This window comes from Melozone crissalis, unplaced genomic scaffold, assembly GCF_028551555.1.
Source record: "Melozone crissalis strain CALT ecotype California unplaced genomic scaffold, PUWL_Pcris_2 ptg000036l_1, whole genome shotgun sequence".
NCBI classification, from domain to species: domain Eukaryota; kingdom Metazoa; phylum Chordata; class Aves; order Passeriformes; family Passerellidae; genus Melozone; species Melozone crissalis.
In genome coordinates, this window is record NW_026535814.1 from 13,540,835 (window position 1) to 13,560,250 (window position 19,416).

At 41.9% G+C, this 19,416-nt stretch overlaps 1 protein-coding gene across 5 annotated transcripts in view; it reads right to left on the reverse strand.

Annotated features, from left to right (window-relative positions):
• The window catches only part of UNC13B (unc-13 homolog B), a 206,892-nt gene that overhangs the window by 98,902 nt on the left and 88,574 nt on the right, over nucleotides 1-19,416 (reverse strand). For 2 of the 5 annotated variants that reach the window (XM_054283503.1, XM_054283501.1), the window contains exon 1: nucleotides 7,495-8,341. The exons of 1 other annotated variant lie outside the window; for it this stretch is intronic. The gene's annotated coding sequence lies outside the window, so the exon portion shown is untranslated. Of the gene's footprint in view, nucleotides 1-4,068; nucleotides 4,222-7,494; nucleotides 8,343-19,416 lie in introns of those variants that run through there. 2 more of the 5 variants (XM_054283502.1, XM_054283504.1) reach the window with 2 other exon arrangements.

Sequence of the window (19,416 nt, forward strand, 5' to 3'; positions counted from 1 at the left end):
TCAAACCAAAGCAGAAATCAAATTTAACTTGGCACAGTACCAGCTAGCCCACAGGAATTGCCCAAAGTGATGTAAAGTGGCAAGAAGACTGGATGACAGATTTTAGGAGTAAAACCTTTCTGCTATTTTAGTATTTTCATCTTAATATTTTGCTACGAAGCAGTAAAAAAAAAAAAAAATCCAGAAAATGAACCAAACAAAAAAAAACCTCAAAGCTTGCAAGCTCCCAAACTAACCTGCAGTTAAATATGCTACACTCAGCATATGCACAAACAGGCTGAGCTGACAGCACGAAGCTTCTGCATGTCACTTCTACTCCAGCTCTGGAGATTTTGCAGTTTATTATTTTCCCCAATTTAAATACCCTCTGCAATGAGCAAAATAAAAACAGAAAACCCCACAATGTTAAATACTTTAAACTTCCATGTGCTTTTACTGCCCTACTTACTAAGCAACATACAACCAGTTTTTCCTCTAAAGAGTAGGGCACACAAGAGACCCACACAGGATCCTACCAGAGGCAAGGTGACTGGAGAACACAACTGCATTTGATGATTCAGTTTGGACTTGCTGCCTGAAGCACATATTCTTTCTCATATTCTTGTTTTATTTAAGACTTATAGTAACTTTCTTTCATTTTTATTGTTTCACTTTATGGGCAGGAAGGGAGAGAGTGTTTTTTGATCTGGAGGAAGCAGCATTGCAAATACCAATCTCTATAATTAGAACTAAATTAATATGCTATAAAAGAGGTTGCATCTGTGCTTCAGGTTTAAGTTTCCTCATCAAGCATCTCAGCTGAACTTCCATACCAAAGGCAATACCTGCCCTTTTGTAGGCTAAACAAATTCTCTGTGAGATTGATTATCAGCTTCTTTAAAGAAAGTTAGTTTTAATTTTCTAGAATTTTCAGGCCATTGTTTCAGAAAAATTAGTTGGGATTTTTTGGTGGGTTTTTTTTTAGTTTTTTTGTTTTGTTTTGTTTGTTTGTTTTTGTTTTTTAAATTAACTATTTCCTCATAAAACAGGGCTAACATAAGAAATATTTTCTCAGACTCTCTTCTTCCACCACTTACACAGTTCAGCCACTTTGACTTGAGTGGGTAACTGATATTTTAACGTTAAAAAATCACTTCTGTACTAGTCGTAAGAGGTGAAGAGAGAAGAATTGCTTGGAGAATCTCCAAGAATTGCTTGGAAAGCAAGCAATCAGATTCAATGGCAGCCAAGAAAAAGAGCTCCACAGTTGTGGCTCCCTACACATGTTGCTTGAGGGTAGCACACAGAAATGCTAATTTCAAATATTATCCAGCATATTGAACTCCAAGTGCTAGGAGTAAAGCCTACATATGCTTGTGCAAGGTTTCCCTCTGAAAGCTCAGTCATCATCATGTTTCCTTCTGCATGCAGCTTTCAAGGCACCAGAGAGGCATAATAATAACTTTAGTTTTAAAAAAAATCAACTCAAGACAGAGCTCGCTCTCCCTTTCTTTGTCTGCTACAACACCCAAGATCAACAGCTTTTTACAGAAATCACCTTTTCCTGCTGAACACTTACTTGCAAAATTGCAGCCATTCCAAAGCTGGCAGCTCAGAGCAAACAGTACAATGCTGTCATTTTAATTTATATACAGTATTTGTGGCATATGTATAGGTGTGTATGTATATATATGTGTATATGTGTGTGTGTGTCTGTGTTTGTACACAGAGGAGTATCTACTTTGTTGGAGATTTTCAAAAGCACATCTTTGATTTAATCAAATACCAGCAGTACCTTTCCATCTTTCCCCAAGAAGGACAGAAACTGCTTCCTCCAAAGCCGGGAACAAGGCCAGAGCAGAACACGTGGACAGCAGCTCTGGCTCAGAGGGAAGCCTTTCTACCTCTCTCTACAGTGGGTGGAAATGAACGGAAATCACTGTTTACCACCGAAGATCAAATCACTGCCCACTGAGTGGAATGCCAAGAATCAAGTAATAGAATCGCCCTCTTTGTTCCTCCCCTGCAGGCTTCCTCTCTCCATTCCCCACCCCAAGCCCACGCTCAGACCTGAAGCTCAGAGCATTCACTCCTTCTGTGGGCTGGTCCCAAAGTGTCTCTGCACCTCCTGCCACATCCTCTCCTCCTCCTCTCCAGCCAGGGCTGTGTGCAGGCTCCTGTCCCCTGCCACGCTCCAGACTAGATGCTCTGCAACTTGTCTCATATAAAGATCCCTTATTTCTCTCGTGTTGTCTTGTGTGTTAGAGCCATGCTTTTTTGTAGCATAGACATGTGAAGCGACAACAAAAGTTAATGCAGGTTCACCCAGGAAAAAAACCCAAAACCTAATCTAGATGCAAATCCCTGCTGAAGTCTTTTTCTCTTTCAGAATCACTCCAGGAGTCACATTAACACATAACAAGAAATCAAGTCTTTTAGAAAATAATATTTGGATCTTGGTGTTCAGCCAGATGCTGCAAGCCTTCACTGACTACACATGGTTTGTTCTGACTGCCTTGTTAGCAGGCATTTCCTTCCAGGAGAATTCCATACTCAGTTCAGTACAGCTGTCTCTGGATGTGCTAGAGAGCAGTAGGCACAGGCACCACCACTTCTATGTTCCTCAACTTCCCAAAACATGGGAAAACAAAGCCAATTTCCCAAAACAAAATAAAGCCTCAAGCTCAACATGAGGAATACACTGCTGCTTTACTTGGGGATGTTTGGGCTATTCTGTTATTCCCATGAAGACAAAGCTGACATATTAGGATTTTAGAGAGGGGAAACAGGTGAGCTACCACAAAAACTTCACATCTCATTACCTTGTCACTGGACACACTTCTGAAATAGCCTTGTAACACATAAACAAGAGATACTTTTCCTCCTGACATACAGATTTGCCATGACAACAGGAGTAAAAGCATGTCATGCCAGCATCCACAAATAAGAAAAAAGAACACAAGAAATCCCATGAAGGAATAAAATCCAATTATGTTATCTCTACTGATCAGCTGGGGATCAGCTATGTTTTATGCTTACAGCATAAAACAGAGAGTGAGGCTCTCACCAGGGAGAAGGGAGGTGACTGCAACCCCCTCTGAGCAGCATGTTCAGTTCTGTGAGGCACTGGACCAGCATGGTTCAGAACGAAGGCCGCATTGTGCGCCCTCAGCACTGCCCCACACTGCAGTGGGCTGGCTGCAGTCTGGTGGAAGAAAAGGGGGTGAGAGCACAAAAACTCTGCTCAAGTGAGGTATGCTTATCTTACAGAATCACAGATTTTTTTAGGTTGGAAAAGATCTTTAAGGTCATAAAATCCAACAATTTACTCAGCATTGCCAGGGCCACCACTAAACCATGTACCTGAGCGCACATCTACATGTCTTTGAAATATGTCCAGGGATAGTGACTACACCACTCCCATGGGCAGCTCAACCCAATGTCTGATACCCTTTGTTAATTGCTATCTGGCTTTCATCACACTAAGGTTAATACGTAAATACCTTTAGCCCACAGTGTCATGTTAGAAGGTGCTGGTACTTCAGGGTACATGAACTCAGCAAAGAGATATAAAAACAATTAACGATGATCAGAAAAACATTTCACAGCAGCCTTTCTGGCTATTGACTCATGCTACCGAGTGAAATCTTTTTGATTAGATTATCTTTGCAGTATCATCCACACAATGTGGTATTGCATTACCTGTACTAGCAATTACACTTGATATAGCAACAATAAATAAAATGGCTGATAAACGGTTTTGCTACTTTAAAAAGTGCCATTTCAACATGAAGAAAACCAATAACTAAAATGCAGGACGTTGTGGGGAAAAAGATTTTGGCATTTAAAAGAGAAAGAAATCATGGCTAAGGCTGCCATAGCAACATCGCCCCAGCACTCAGCATGCTGAAACAGTGACTCTTGCTGAGAATATTACAGCATTTTAAAACACAATAATTGCTGAAAGAATCCTAACAAGGCTTGACAGAGATATGAAGAGTTATCATCAGTTTTGCTGTTTGACTTCTGGAGATGAGCCTGCAATTTTCTAATTAGTATCATTAGATTTAATTTTGGGTTGGATCATACCTGAACATGGCATTATTGCTTTGCTGCTGAGAATGTGTCTTTCTTCAAACCTGCTTTTGATAATTAACAAAAATTCTAACTTTTGAGTTCTAGCATGGATGATCAGATCAACAAGGTACTGAGCTGAGCAATCCTGGGCAAAAAGCAGCAGAGCTGGAGAACAAAGCACACTTGCTGAGAAACACCTTCACCTCAGGACATTCAAGCTGAAAGTAATGTGCAGAAGAGACACATGGAACTCCACAGTGGATTGAAGAGAAAATGCATTCATGCCATTGAAAAGACAGCAGTTACAAAAGGACGACAATAATTTTACATAAAACAATATGAGGAGAAGAACTATTACCCACCTACTAGGGTGACCTACTTGATAACCCTTTCACAGTCCCTCTGCTGCCAAGCCCCAATGCTTCCTGTTAAGGAATTACTGCTCTAGCAGCAAAACCCCTTCCCAGACATATCTGTAGAACTTTCTTAACTTTTTAAACACTTCCAAATATATTTTATAGGTTGTACTGGTACCTACAACATTTATTTCAGTACAGCTAAGCAAAAACTATGACAAAATTAACCCACAAGATTTCAATGCAATGACAGCCAGCCTTCACACCTGACACGTTTCAGAAAAAAAAACACTTAAAACCTTTCTGGAGCAGTTTGACAGAAATGACAAAAGGTCATGTGAGGTCAATCATTCATCCCCAGGGTGGAAAACTGACCCAGGGAACACTGCATATAACACAGTTCTGCATCTCCCACAGCACAGTTATTTCTCACCTTTTACACAAGGCCTGCTGACCAAGGGGAAAAAAAAACATCTGAATAATACTTTGCCACACCAGCAAGTTATCAAGGTAGCTACTAAGTAAAGGAACAGTAAAAAGTCACAAGTTATGAGGGTAAAACACTCACAGAAGTGCTTTGGGTTCGTGGCATTCACCAATACAAAAAGTTCTGTTGCAGAACAGCATAAAATTAAACCAATGTAATAGAAGAGTATCACTGCGTAGTAGATCGAAGAGATAGCACTTTCTGCCTTAACTCCTTAATACCCTCTTACAAATTTAGGGGATACCCCAGAAGTCAAGTGTGTCTCAGCTTTCGGGGGACTAATGTCTGTCATCCAGACAGCATCCCTTCTGTGAGCACAGATGGAGTGGGAGTGAGACACCCACACTTTAAGTCCAGCTGCCTTGGGAACCCCTGGGGGGCACCTGAGCACCAGGCAGCCCTTCCATTCCTCAGTGCCTCAATGTGCTCATTCCCTCTGCATCCTTCTATCCCAGCTCTTCCTGCAGGCTGGAGGCAGCAGTGCCTGGCACAGGATGCATTGCCTGCAGTAACAAATGAGGTCTGTCACCACCTGGCAGCCAGGAAAAGGCAGCATCCGGAGACAGAAATAGGGGCTGTCCCCAAGCACAGAGGGAGGCACAGGCTGCAAGCTGCCGACCATGGCAGTGCAAAGGCTCATGCCTGGTGAGCAGAAAGCTAACTCTGAGGCACCTACCAAGCTCTGAGACAAGCCTGAGCTGAGGGAAAGGCAAAAGGGATAACTGACTACTGAAAACAGACATCACAGCTGCTTCTGTCTATCTTATGTAAAAGTTACTTCACTTCTTTCCAGTAAATATGAAACCTGAGCAGCAGCTATCAGCAGCTTTAGAGCAAACGGGGAAATAGTTAAGTTCAGCAGTACCCTGAACTGAGTAGTTCCAGAGCATGGGGGTTTTGTACACAGCTGAATCAATCAGTAGATGGCTTGTCCTTAACAACCTAAAGCATTAATTGTTCCTTAAAACAGATTTATCCCAAATCAGGATCCTAAGAACAAAGCATTATATTGAACATATGGGGCAGGATCAAGGAGCAACTTCTTGTTTAAAGGAAAAAGCCCCAAGAACTGAAACAAAATTATCAGGGCATGCTGACAAGTTGACTGGACATGGGATGAAAACTCTAGAAATGTCTTCCAGACTTTGGAGAAAGGTCTCTGATTATTCAGCTACCTCTAACCAGAAAGAAAACAGACAACACTGACAGTACAAACAGAGTACCTCTGGCTTAAATGAGGTTTGCATGCACTGTTATGAAAATGCTGAATGATGCTAAAAGCTCTGCCTAGACTAACAGAAACAAAATGTGCTGTGCCTCTCCTCTGCTTGCAATCCAACTTACAGCCCAATGCTGAACTACTGCTGGACCAACAGTGTGAATTCTCCAAGTCCTGCATTTCTGACAAGAACCACCATGAACCTCTCATCAGAGAGGATTTTCTCAGAACTCTGATGACTCACTGATGATGTTTGGAGCTGGTTTTTCCGGCAACAGTGCCTCAGCTTACAGGGACATTCAGGCAGGGAAGGGACAGGCAGCGCTCACCAGTACAGGGTGACGAATAAGGATACCCTACTTCTGTTGTCAGGGCAGAGAAAGCACAGCCCTGGTACAGACTGGTTCTACACAATCTTACTCACTGATTCTGACCTGTTCTGCACTCCCTTAGGACAGACACTTGGCAGTGCTCAGCCAGGCTGGATGAAGGTACCATATGCAGCAAATGGAATAATTAGGGTTTTACAGCTCATGATATTAAAACATAGCACGTGGCAACTAAAATCCTCCTGGACTAAAACTGCAGCTTTACTTCTATAAGCTCTCTTCTTTTCATCTCAGGGACTGAAGACCTTAGCATTCTGTATTAAGCCTTTAGGTTTATCCCCGAAAGGCTTGCTCCATTAGCAAAAGAAACCTGCCCATATAAATGGAAAGAAAACTGAAAAGATATCTGAAAACAGTCACACCATCTGCTCTGATTCACGAGCTTGCACTGCATCCTCATTGCTCCTGCATGCCAGTCATTCCATCTCATCAACTCACAAGCTTCTCAGCACAAGAAATCAGGCCAATGACAAATAATCTGTGTTTAAAAAAAACCCCTTTCTTAAGTGACATTTAAGTAAGAATCAAACCAGTAATTTATTACTTCAAGTTATTTGCTTCTCAAATGATCAAATTTAAATTATCCCCAAGCTCCTTTCTCTTCTACTCTTCTTCCCACTACTCACTTCCATAGTGATTTCAATGTCAAATTCCAGCTGAGATACAAACCCTCCTTACAGAGAAGTATGAGAAGTAAACAGACACAACCTCAATTCTACCAGTCATAAGAAATCTACAATTAGTGTCTAATGGGTGAAAACAAAAACTAAGAAACAGAGCATACAAATGAACAAACTAAGTGTAAATTGTTTTACAAAGCACATTTTTAAATGCAGTCAGCTTCCAATGGAGCTATTGTATTGCTAAAGTAAACACACACACATGCACACAGAGAGCTCACTCTAAAAATAAAGAGCAATTCTCCTTGGTTGCTGCCTACTTGCAGTTTACACCCAGGCACTTCATTTGTTCCAATCTCTCACTTACCTTGCTGCTTCAAAATAAAAGATTAAAATGCAAAGGTAATGTATAGAATTAATAGAAAACTACAGAATACAACAGCTTGCTCTCATAGAAAATACAAGTCCTGAAGGATTCCTATTGTTGTTAAAGGTTCACCGGATAATGAACTTTCACTACGGAGATTATCAACATATTGTTGGTGTCCCATCTGAGGTATCAGGGAAAGCAACGTTAAAGGCACCCAGAGTTTCCCGTTCCACAGCAGCACTAGGATGAGAAATCACATAAAGTTGAAGGCATGTTGAAGGGAATAAAAAGTGCAAACAGCTACTAAAAAATCCAGAAAGCAAAAACCAGCAGAAGCTAATGATTGCAAAAGCTAAAAATGCAGAAATCCTTTTGGTTTCCAGGAGCATCCCTCAACAGAAATTCTTTAGTTCCCCACCACAGTGCATCTTTTCCCTTTCTCAGGCTGTACCAAGTACAGTTAAAACTTCATCCTTCTCTTCAGATGTGACTCAACAGAAAATATTGTACTTCAGAGGCAGAGAGAAAGCTGTGCAGCTACTTTACTCCTCCTCGTCAGCTGCCTACTGCCTAGCTCCTCACACACGCAGCCTCCCCGCTTCACTCCTCGCCTCAAAATGATTCTCCACTTTATTATCCATTCAGAAGGAAATACGAACTGATGGAGCCAATCTGACTAAAGACAAAACGCACTCCTTTGGCATTACGAGAGCAGGCAGCGCAGCGCAGCGAGCGGATCTCTGCTGGAAAAGCGCTCTGGCATCCAGCGGGATTGTGGAGAAGGGGGGCTGGGGGAAAAAGCCCAGGACTCAACATAATTAACCAGCTCCAAGAAGATTTTTTTGCCCAGCTCTGAGATGGAGGTTTATTTTTATCTCTCCTGTTCACCCCCTGACTAACCCACAAGATTCAGCTATGCCCTTGCTGAAATGAATCCAGTTTCCAAGGAAGACTAGTACCAGCTCTGCTAGAAGTGTGGGGGATTGAACACCCGTTGATCTCTCATTTCCCAAAAATAAAAGTCACATTGTTACATAAAAGAATGACTGCAGAAGTGTTGTGCACAGAATCAGATCCACTCACGTTGTACTGACACTTCTCTCCTGGGAGTGAGCAGCAGCAGGCACTCATCCTGCAAGAAATGCCTGAATTAAAGGCACCATTTACCTGCCCCACAACCTGATCCAGAGGCATCCAACAAACTGCCAATGAGAAAACCTCGCTGGCCAGTTGATCCAAGTTCACATCCCCCTTTCCATAAATGCTCCCTTCATGCTCTCCCCCCTCTTTGTGCACCCAACACAAACACCCACCTCCTTCCCAAATACTGCTTCTCTGCCTCTAGCATCAAAGGCACTGTGTGAGTGCTGGTGTTGCTCAAGAACAACTCACTGCATCTTTCAGAACAGTGTCTTTTCACAGTGTGGGGTGGGATTTTGAAGAGGCCTATATGACTTAGCTGTGGAAATGCCACTATCCTCCCATCTGTTCAATTACCTCCTACCTCCTCATGAGCCAGCCTTGCTGTGAACGATACTTCCCCTTCAATATCGTACCTACACCAATATCAAGTTTTATTCACCACTTCTTCCACAAGCATCACTGTGCTCCCTGTCCTGCCCTCACCTGGGGCAGTGCAATATTCAATGCAGGAGAATAGCCAATGCAGTGTATATTCTCCTGGCACTTTCAACCCTCTTCTCCTGCAGCTCCATCCCAGCACCTTGATGTAGTGCCAGCTGGTAGCAGCCAGGCTAGTGTCCCAGCTCATTTGTTTGTTTTGGCTAACAAGTTTCACATATGGACTAATGTCACAGTTCACAATACTTTGACTCAGCAGCACCACTGGTGAACCGTACCCCTGTTCTTTCTGTGTGCAGCCACAGCACTGCCCCTTTCAGCCAGGCACAGAAATCATGCCACCAACCTCCTTTCAGATCCTCTGAGAGGCTGATGTTCCTCATGGTCACTTGCATCCTCCATCTCCCAGAACACCCTCTCATTTTTGCTCTTTCCCTTGCTGCAGGGCAGGGAGTATAGGTCAGATTTTGAAAAGTGATTTAGCTTTAAAGGATTTTAAGAGTCTGACCCTGAGCATCTCAGGGTTATATGTTTGCATTCTGCCAGGAAAGCAGGATTCTGGCCCAACTGAAGCACTGACTCTGACTGCAATAGGAATGATTCTACTAAACACAGCAATTATAGCCCTTGAGCTCAGAGTCAAAGCTCTGCATCAAATTCATCCAGAGAAGGATGAAGACTGCCCATCTGAGAAAATAAAATGCAATCCAGGGTTTGAACAGCACTTAGAATCTTCTAAGTTCTGCCTATGAGTAAGATGAGAAAGATCTTGAGAGAGGTCTCTTACATAGCAATAGTTTAAAAATAAAATAGTAGGTATCCATCAGACACTTTTTAATTTACATTAACACTCTACAGCACCTGAAGCATCCACTAGACAGCCTCACAGGCTTTTAAATGCCTTACTCTTTCCAAGGATCCTACAACAAGTGGAGCCAAATCATCTTGCCATCACTGCCTTGGTCCTTCCCATCTTTTCCTTCCTTGGTCTATGCCCATCTCTGCAGCCATCAGTACCAGACAGTAATACATCAAAGTCAAAAATATACTGGAGTCAAACACAATGCTCCAGCCACCGTTCCTGAGACACAGAGAGCCCATGCAAATTTCCAAACACCGCCGCATAAAATACCAATGTTCCCATGGCTGTCTTACAGGAACAGGAGAGAAAAACACATGGAAAAGTGAACAATTCTCAATAGACAGAATATAGAGACATTACTAAAGGAGGTCGTGAGCAATGAAGTGCTGGGAAATGTCACTGCCCTTATCATAGCTCACAATGTGGCTAAAAAAGATAAAAAACCAGGTGCCCTCAGAAAAAAGGAAGATGACACCTTTCAAATATTTAGAACCCCTTACCTAATGCGCAGGATATTGAGACAGACTCTGTTTGTCAGAGATTTTTTTCTGAAATAATTAAGATAATTTCATGAGTAAAATAGGCATGACTTGCACATAAAAAATCTATGAGAAAGTGTATGCTTTACCTTAAGGCTCAGAGCACTGAGTTATTTGCTTTCTACTAGAGAAATAAACTTCCACTTAAAAATTTAAATACTTCTTACTGCAATTTTTTAATTCACCAACAGATTTTAATTTTAGGTTGAGCCAGCAGGGAATTATTAAAACTGATAAAGCCTGGCTTAGCTATATAGGCCAAATGCTTTGATGTCTGCGAGGTATACGTTACCCTTTCTTCTTTTTTAATCCTCATTATCTGTTTCATTCCAACTTCCTGTAAAGTACTGAATTACTGATAAAATTGTAAAAAGTAAGCAATTCCTTCATGAGCACGAGTGGATTAACCAAAAGAAAATGAGCACTCTTCAAGCACTCTTCAAGGTACTGCTTCACCCTCTCACACACTTAGGCCCCTTCTCCCTGCAGCAAGACAAGCAAGAACATTTCTACTTGGTCTGGGGCAAGTAGAAAAATAAGTGGCTATGGAAATTAGAGGATAAAAACATTACACAGAGAGATGAAACAAAGAAACAAGGTGGGGGAAGTCAAGACAGAAAAGTCAATGGAGAAAAGCTTGTCTAGAACTGCAGAGAAAAATGCCCAACTCACTCTCAGGTTTAATTCATCTCACAAATGGCCTTGGACATCTCTGAGCCAAAAGCTCTCTAAAACAAATTTTTTACTTCACTGAGAAAATATAAGAACCATCTGTCCCAGATGACACTGCCTGCTGCATCTCCCTAAAGACAGAACTCTCAGTAAGGCAGCCTAAGTTTAGTGCTGCACTAGACCTCCCAAGCTCAAATACACAGAGTAAAGTTTACCAATTAATTCAGCAGTGAAAACATGCTATTTATTATCTTCTTCAAAGGCACAAGAAGATTAAATCAATCCTGAGTCTAAAGACGAAGTGTTAATGAAAAAGCAGTGACCTCCTGCTGTTTGGCAGCTGTCCTCAATGAATACCAGCTCTGAGGAACTGTGCATCACAGAACCCAAGCAGTGCTGCTGAGACAGAGCCTGGAAGAGATGAGACTGTATATTCTCAGGCATTTTAAACTGCCCTGTCAATGATGCTGCTGACATTACAGCAGCTCCAGAATACATTCATGAAACATACACTTAAGATCTTGCTGTCAGATGAAAGAACAAATTCAATAAAGTGCCATTCAAAGCACTAATGGCTTTCTTTTCCCTCTAGGAAAGGCTAGGGCAAGGGCAACATACAAACTTGGAAGGGAAGAAAGGCACAGGTACTTCACACGGCACCTTGAGCACCATGGAAACTGATAATGGCCTGAAATTACATTGAAGGACTTAAAGAAAATTAAGGAGATAATCTTCCCCAAAGTTTCTAGGATTCTCACCCTTTGAAAAGTATATTTTTTCCTCTCATACAAGCTGAATTATTTTCTTTATAGAAAGACAATGAGAATGGTACTAGCTCATTGAAAAAAAATGCTACAGATTAGAGTTATTAGGACTTTTTATGTTCCAAAGACAGGCAACCTCAGTTCACTTGTTGCGAATGGCTGAGACCAAACCACTGGCTGACTCATCTCTACAGTAAAGATGTTTACACTCCATATGTAACATCATCCAACTGTAAGGACATCTCCTGAACCCTGAGATATCAACATATCTGAACAAACAGAACCACAGACTTTAACATACCTGAGAATGAAGAGTACTTCCAAGGCCAGGAATGTAATAAGATTCAAAGAGTTGGATTTTTGTGAAGTTAATAAAAAAAGTAATTAACACTGCACTAATTTTTTTAAGAGCTACAAACTTTACACCTTCACAGATTAAGTTCAGGTCAATCTTAATCAGTCAGGCAGCAACCAGAGACCTTTGAGTTGCCTGCAATGCATTCTCCCATCTGTCCCTCTGAGGCTGCTGCTACTGCACCACTCAAAAAACTCCTCCAGAGGCTGAACAGATATAATCTCACACGAGAAGTCCTAATGTGCAAAATCCTTAAGAGTATTGGTCATAAAGTCAGAAACCCTCATATTATCATCCTCTATTTAATTTGTTTACAGCCATCATTGTTACTCACAATGGCAATGCCTTTCCTCAGAGATGTGAGGTTTAGCACTTTAAAGGCAAGTGCTAAACCTGCTCATCCCCTTCTTGTTCTTGATGAGGACGTTTCATTTTTGATTTTGGGATACAAAAAACCCCAAACACTACCAGCTCTGCGCACTTACAGAAAAGGCTATTTTATTCCTCATTCAGTAGGATCCAACCACTCTGGAGCACAAACAAGGCTTGGTTCCCAGACACCACGCTCCCTTCAGAAGCTGTCGCCGACACAACGCCAACCCCACTCGTCACAGCCCACACCAGCCTTCAAAATCAGGGTGACGAGACTTTAAAAGCAGAGCTGTCTCAGGTGACAGGTTGTGGGAAGCATGTTGTCTCCTTGTGCCCCAGCAAAGACAGACATAAAATCTTCTTTACATACTACTGAAAACATCAGGATAACCCCAGAGCTCTTGTCCTGGGTTTTGGCTGCCCATCTGAAAATATAGAAGCTCTCCTCTAGCTGAATGATCATTCTCTACTTTTAATTATGAAGTACAATTAGAAGATGGACTCTTGAAAAAATGATGGTGCCTTCTGCAACTCAGACAACTTGAAACTTTTAATCAGCTGGATATCCCCATTCTGAAAACAGCTATTAAACTATTATACTGGTTTTTAGGCAGGAGTCTGCTTAAGTACCTTAAGTCAACAGGCAGCATAGAAGCATTTACAGCAGAGAAAACTCTCCCTCTGCTGCCTCCTCCTTCAAATTACATGTCTCTCCCCTCTAACAGCATCCAAAATATAAGGACTTGATATCCTACGAAATTGGAAAATTACAATCAATGCTTTAATTGCACATCTAATTAAATAATCAGCATCCCTAAAATGCAAAGGCATCTGGGCACAGACATGTGCTGTGTGTAGAAAAATCTGTAATTATACTCTCAGTTGGAGCTGTAATTGCTTTTTTGATCAAGAAACCTGGGAATGAAAGGTTGCAGATTATATGAAATGTAGACCTCAAGCAGACATAACAGCTTTCCAACATGAACTTGAGGCAAGCACAAGGGAAGTAAACTATTCAGCATTTCTATTGTAAACACAGAAAAAGAAATAACAGACTTAACTTGCAGCAGTGGAAAGCTAGGTTAGACACCTGGAAAAGCTTTTAATCAACAGTGAGACAGATTATCAAGGGAAGCTAAAAAATCTCTTTCCCAGAAGGTCTTAACGAGTGGAAGTGCACACATTTTAAAGGGATGATTTTGAAGAAGATAGATGGTCTAGTTAATCTCTTCACATCTCAGCTTTGTTGCTCTTTATCCTTCAGAGCCTATCTACACGGTAACACATCCAGCTGGCTAAGAGGCATGAGGGTACATTACTCCCCATGGGTGGTCTGCAGGACAACCCTGCTTCGCACAACACAACAGCTTGGTTCACACACTGCAGAGCCCATTTTTCCAACCTGAGCTTGACAGTGAGAACATGGAAATTGCCTCTCACAAAACTGTCCATGCATTCTGCAAGGTCAGTCCAACACACAGGGATTTGGCTGAAGGAAGTGCCTTGATCCTCTATGAACTTCCACAATTCTTTCTCTGGTTGAAGGTAAACCTCCTTTCTCAGCTAGAAGAGGGTGTCCTTCTGCTCATTGAACAAGAAACTATTTAACATTGTTTCCTTGGTGTTACTCAAAGCAGGATGGCATGCTTCATTAAATCATGACAGCCAGACCCTACCATTACAGTTACACCACTATTACGTGCAGTGAGCTAAGGGGCGCTCCTCAGCATATTACTGAAGTAATTCCAGCTTAATTGGTGTTTTGACAGCACACCTGTGAAGTTAAAAAGTCCCCACTACAACTGAAGTACAAGGGCAGCATCAGGTCAAGGGCTTCTTCTCTGAACACTCATCTTATGACAACAAACCCCAGATTTCGCAAAGTAATTAAGCTGGGAGCATATCAAGCACTAAAAGTCCAGCTTTTCAGCTACTTTACTTACGGCTCTGATAAACTCATTTCCAGAATCTTAAATCAAATAACCAGAAATCAATTCATGGATCTGAGAGAGAGAGGAAATGGAAAATACTTTCAAAAGCCACAGTGGCTTGTCCAGCGTCATGTAATAACATGGCAGGGGAATAACAACAAAAAATCCTACAAATCAATGTCCAGCTACCTCTGCTAACAGGTTGTGTCCTCTTCCAGCACTTTTCTTCTCATTGCTACATATGCCTCAGCTTTCAAAAAATAGGGAGAAAACATTGTTTACTATACTATCTTCACCTTTATGTCTCCTGGCTGAAGTAATATGCTTTTCTCTTGGTGGGAATAATTTTGTATATTTATATTCCCTGCAGAAGGCAGCAGTTGATTAATGAACCCAAATGTCCCACAAACACTTGCTGCAAACCCCATACAAGCCTCTGTCAGTCTCTGAGGACACCATTAACACAGACATTCAACAAGAAAAAAAGAACTGCCACATCAGGGGTCTGACAAAGTCAACTCCAGCATATTAATATTAACCATATTAATAAACTCAGACACACTTTTCACACCGCTAGTGAAAGCATTTGACAAGCCCAAACTGGACCTGAATTAAGGGGCTCTGGAAATCCAGTCAGCTCAGCTAACTGGCAGGGGCAGAGGAGGAAATTTAATGCAAAAAATTAAAAATGCCTGGACTAAGAAAGCCTCTGCAAGAGGATGAAAACTGCACTACAAACCAGGCTTTGATAACATAGCTGACCTGAGTCAAGTCACTGAGAGGCCAATTGGCCCCTGTGGCAAAAGTCTGTGATGGGAGGGGCAAGCACAGCTGGACCAAAGTACACACTCAAATACTGATGGAGATGATGGGGTTATTCCTGTATCTGCTGCTCCCAGGTCACAGAAACCATTCCAACCTCCCAGAGAAACAGACATAAAGGCCAGATTAAAAAGGGATGATTCTGGCAGCTGTAAACAGTCGTATATTAACAAGCTATTACTGCTGCAAGCTAAAAATAGAGTGATGTAATTTGGAGGAGTAACATGTATCATGTATCCATGTCACAAAATATGAAGGAGAGTTGTACTTGCTTAAAATTGAGTTCCTTAAATTAGGCATAACAAGATTCACAGTGAATACACCAGCCAGTCCATAGGTATTTGTGTAGACAAAACTGGATCCCTCAACTACCCGTTTTATGAGATACCACAAAAAAACTTGCATGATTTCAATCTGTTGCACTAACATAATATACTAAATAAAAATAGAAAAATATAAATAAATTGCATTAAAATTTAGCACTCTCAGTTTCTCAATAACACTTTCTCAAAAATGTGTTTGCTATCTTAAAATACAAGGTGAATATTGACTCATTAACAAAAATAAAACCCAGATGGAGACATGGTTAAAATAAACTGATCTTTCACATAAAGCAATTTCTATTTGTATTTCAAATACTCTTATATGCAACAACCTAAAGCATTAACTAAAGTGAGGCTAAATGAATTAAGTCTTGAACTGATTTATCTAAATTTGCTCCTAGATGGACAGCTCTATTATATCCTTTTTAGTGCATGTCCCTCATTTTGTCTCTATTGCTTTTCAAGGTCTCCTATGAAACAATTTTCAAGTGCTAGCTTTTAAAAAACTTTTAATGACTATGAATTCAATTGCAATTTACTGCCTGAAAAAGAAATTGAAATCCCATAGGGAATTCCTAAAATCTGATTTAAGAACAAACCTGTTTACAAAGTGTACCATATTTTCTGAACTGTTACCACTTGAATATTTGTCAGAAAACAAAATTGTATCTGTGACAGGTTCATTACCAGGCATGAGTCACTAAGAACGCCCATTCTTCAAGAAACCCCTCACACAGTCTAGCATCCTTAATATCTGCTGTGAAACTGTATGGAAAAGCCACCACTCAAGAAGGGCTGTAACATTATTTCCACAATTTCAGTTTAGTGAGAGCTTCTAAGCAGCAAATACCTTTCCTACACACCTCTGGTTGTGTTTGGAAACCCACAGGGTCCTGCAATGTGGCAGCTTGGCAGGAAAGGCAGGCAGGTGGGTAGAGTGAACACAGGGAGGCCACGCTATGAGGAACAGTGACGGAGGCTGTGGTTCCATGGACATTTCTGACAGCCTACTAAAAGGCCGTCTGGATGATGAAGTCTCTATTCTTTGCTCCCACAGGCAACTGTCATATAATAGCATTCATTAAAAAGCCCTGTTTTTAGATTAATTAGAAAGGCCAAAGAAACCAATTTGGAAGCTATTCACTAACAATTAATAAAATTACTTTCTGATTTCTAGCCTGGGTTTGTTCTTATGGCCTTCTGTTCTTGTGCTAACATGAACCTTTAACTTAAATAGCTGCAAACTTGCCAATATTTACTCCCATGCTCTATTAGTACATGGCAGCAACATCTGCTCTTAGATTCCACTCTACTAAGCTGAGCCATACTTGTTTGGTCTCATCTCACACAACCTCAGCACCTTCCCACCCTGAGCTGCCCTCTCCAACTTGTATTCTCTGATGTTTGCAAGAGTCCCCATTTTCTCAAAATCATTTGATTTGATTCGTACATGTCGTATTACAAATATTAGAGAAATACAGGCAGAAGAGACCTATTGCCTACCTTGCTTGCCACAGTGTAGCATGGAGCATAAAGCAATTAATTTTAGTAATTTCCCATTTGACAGGAAAAGTTTTCTTTTCATAACTATTTCTACAGCCCTACTACTAGTGATGGCAGACTAAATGAGTTTACACTTACCCAGAAGAGCCCTTCCCTCCCTTATTGATCCACTGCATAAACACAGCTTAAGCAGGATATTCCTGTTTTGAGAACATACCCCCATAGTCAGAGGGCAGCACCACTGCTCACCTGGTACTACATCATCCTGCTAACCTGAAAGCAAAAGCCACCCAGTCAGCAAGAGACACACTGCCTAGAGCACCCCAGTAAACTGGCACTCAGATTTCCCTCAATCCTTACAGCCTCTGGTACCTGCACACTTGGGCAACAGATGAGAATCTCAAGCTACATTTGGGATTTCACCCCAGCTTTATGCCTAAATTATCTTTAGTTTTACAGCACACAAAGGATAGGGCTGTCAACAACCTCAGGAAATTCCTCCTGCAGAACAGATATTGATACACTGATGTTCTCAAGTGCCTTTCAGCAGAGGAGGTGTGTTATAAACCCAACTTAAGGACTGCCAGGAAAGGCTGCAGGCCTTTTCCTACAGATTCAAAAACCAAGGAAAGGAAGAACTTGTCCCACCTTTACCACCTCCAGATTTCAAATTAAACCAACAGGGAACCACTGAAAATCCCTTTTGAAAGTGTCAGTCATTAACCATCAAAGCAATAGAAATGAACACACAGTTTGACCCAAATCCAGCTCATCTGATCAGTCCTCCACAATGTCACAAAACTATCCAGACTAAATATGAGCAGACAGCAGACAGTACGTGTGTGTCTATTAGATGGCTTAAAAATCCCATCTGAATGCCAAGAAATGAATCTGGATGTAAAGAAAAGTTCTTATTAACTCAGTAAGGGTTAACTCAGTAAGAACTACATCCTAATAGGCAGAATTTGTTTCCTGCATCACAATTTGCTTGAATGCTATGCAGAAAATAAAAATGCTACTCTGACATACCTGAACAATGGGATCCAGAGGGAATGAGCCATCCAGAGGGACCCAGACAAGCTTGAGGAGTGGACCACGGGAATGTCACGAGATTTAACAAGGCCAAGTGCTGGCGCTGCCCCTGGGCTGGGACAGCCCCTGGTACCAGCCCAGGCTGGGCATGAGCAGCCCCAGAGCAGCCGTGCCCAGAAGGGCTTGGGGGTGCTGTGGGTGAGAGGCTGCACATGGCCCAGCCATGGCACTCCCAGCCCAGAGAGCCAAACGTGTCCTGGGCTGCACCCAGAGCCCCGTGGGCAGCAGGGCAGGGAGGGGATTCTGCCCCTCTGCTCTGCTCTGCTGAGACCCACCTGGAGCACTGCATCCAGCCCTGGGCTCCCAGCACAGGAACCACAGGGACCTGCTGGAGCCAGCACAGAGGAGCCACCAAGGGGATCAGAGGGATGGATCATGGCTGAGAGAGTTGGGATTGTGCAGCCCAGAAAAGACAAAGTTCCAGGGTGATCTGATTGTGGCTTTCCCAGTACCTGAAGGGAGCCCAAAAGGAAGATGGAGAAGGACAAGTGACAGAACAATGGCATATGGTTTCAAGCTGAAAGAGAGTAGGTTTAGATTAGATATTAGGAAGAAATTCTTCACTGTGAGGATGGTGAGGCACTGGCACAGGGTGTCCAGAGAAGCTGTGGGTGCCCCTTCCTTGGTGGTGTTCAAAGTCAGGTTGGACAGGGCTTTGAGCAACCTGTTTTAGTGGAAGGTGTCCCTGGCCATGGCAGAGGAATTGGAATTAGATCATCATTAAGGCCCCTTCCAATGCAAGCCATCTTATGATTCTATGATTTGATTTTACATGCTATGTAGCACCATGCAGAACTGGAGTACTGATGTCTTCAGGCATTGTATTATGCAATTTAACGGTTTTTTGACCTTTGAATATCACTTTTACAAAGCAATCATCTTACTTCAATCTGGATGCACGGTACTGGAAGACTTCCGTTACACAATCCGTACAGGACTCCAACACGGGCTCAGAAGCATGCAAGGCAACCCTGCCCTACATCTAAACAAGTTGTGTAACAACACAGCTTGGAAAACAAGAAACAACTAAGAGAAAAGCAATACTAAAAGCAAAAATTGTTATGCCCTAGCCCTTTTATTTTGGCCTTCTGGCCTTTCCTATA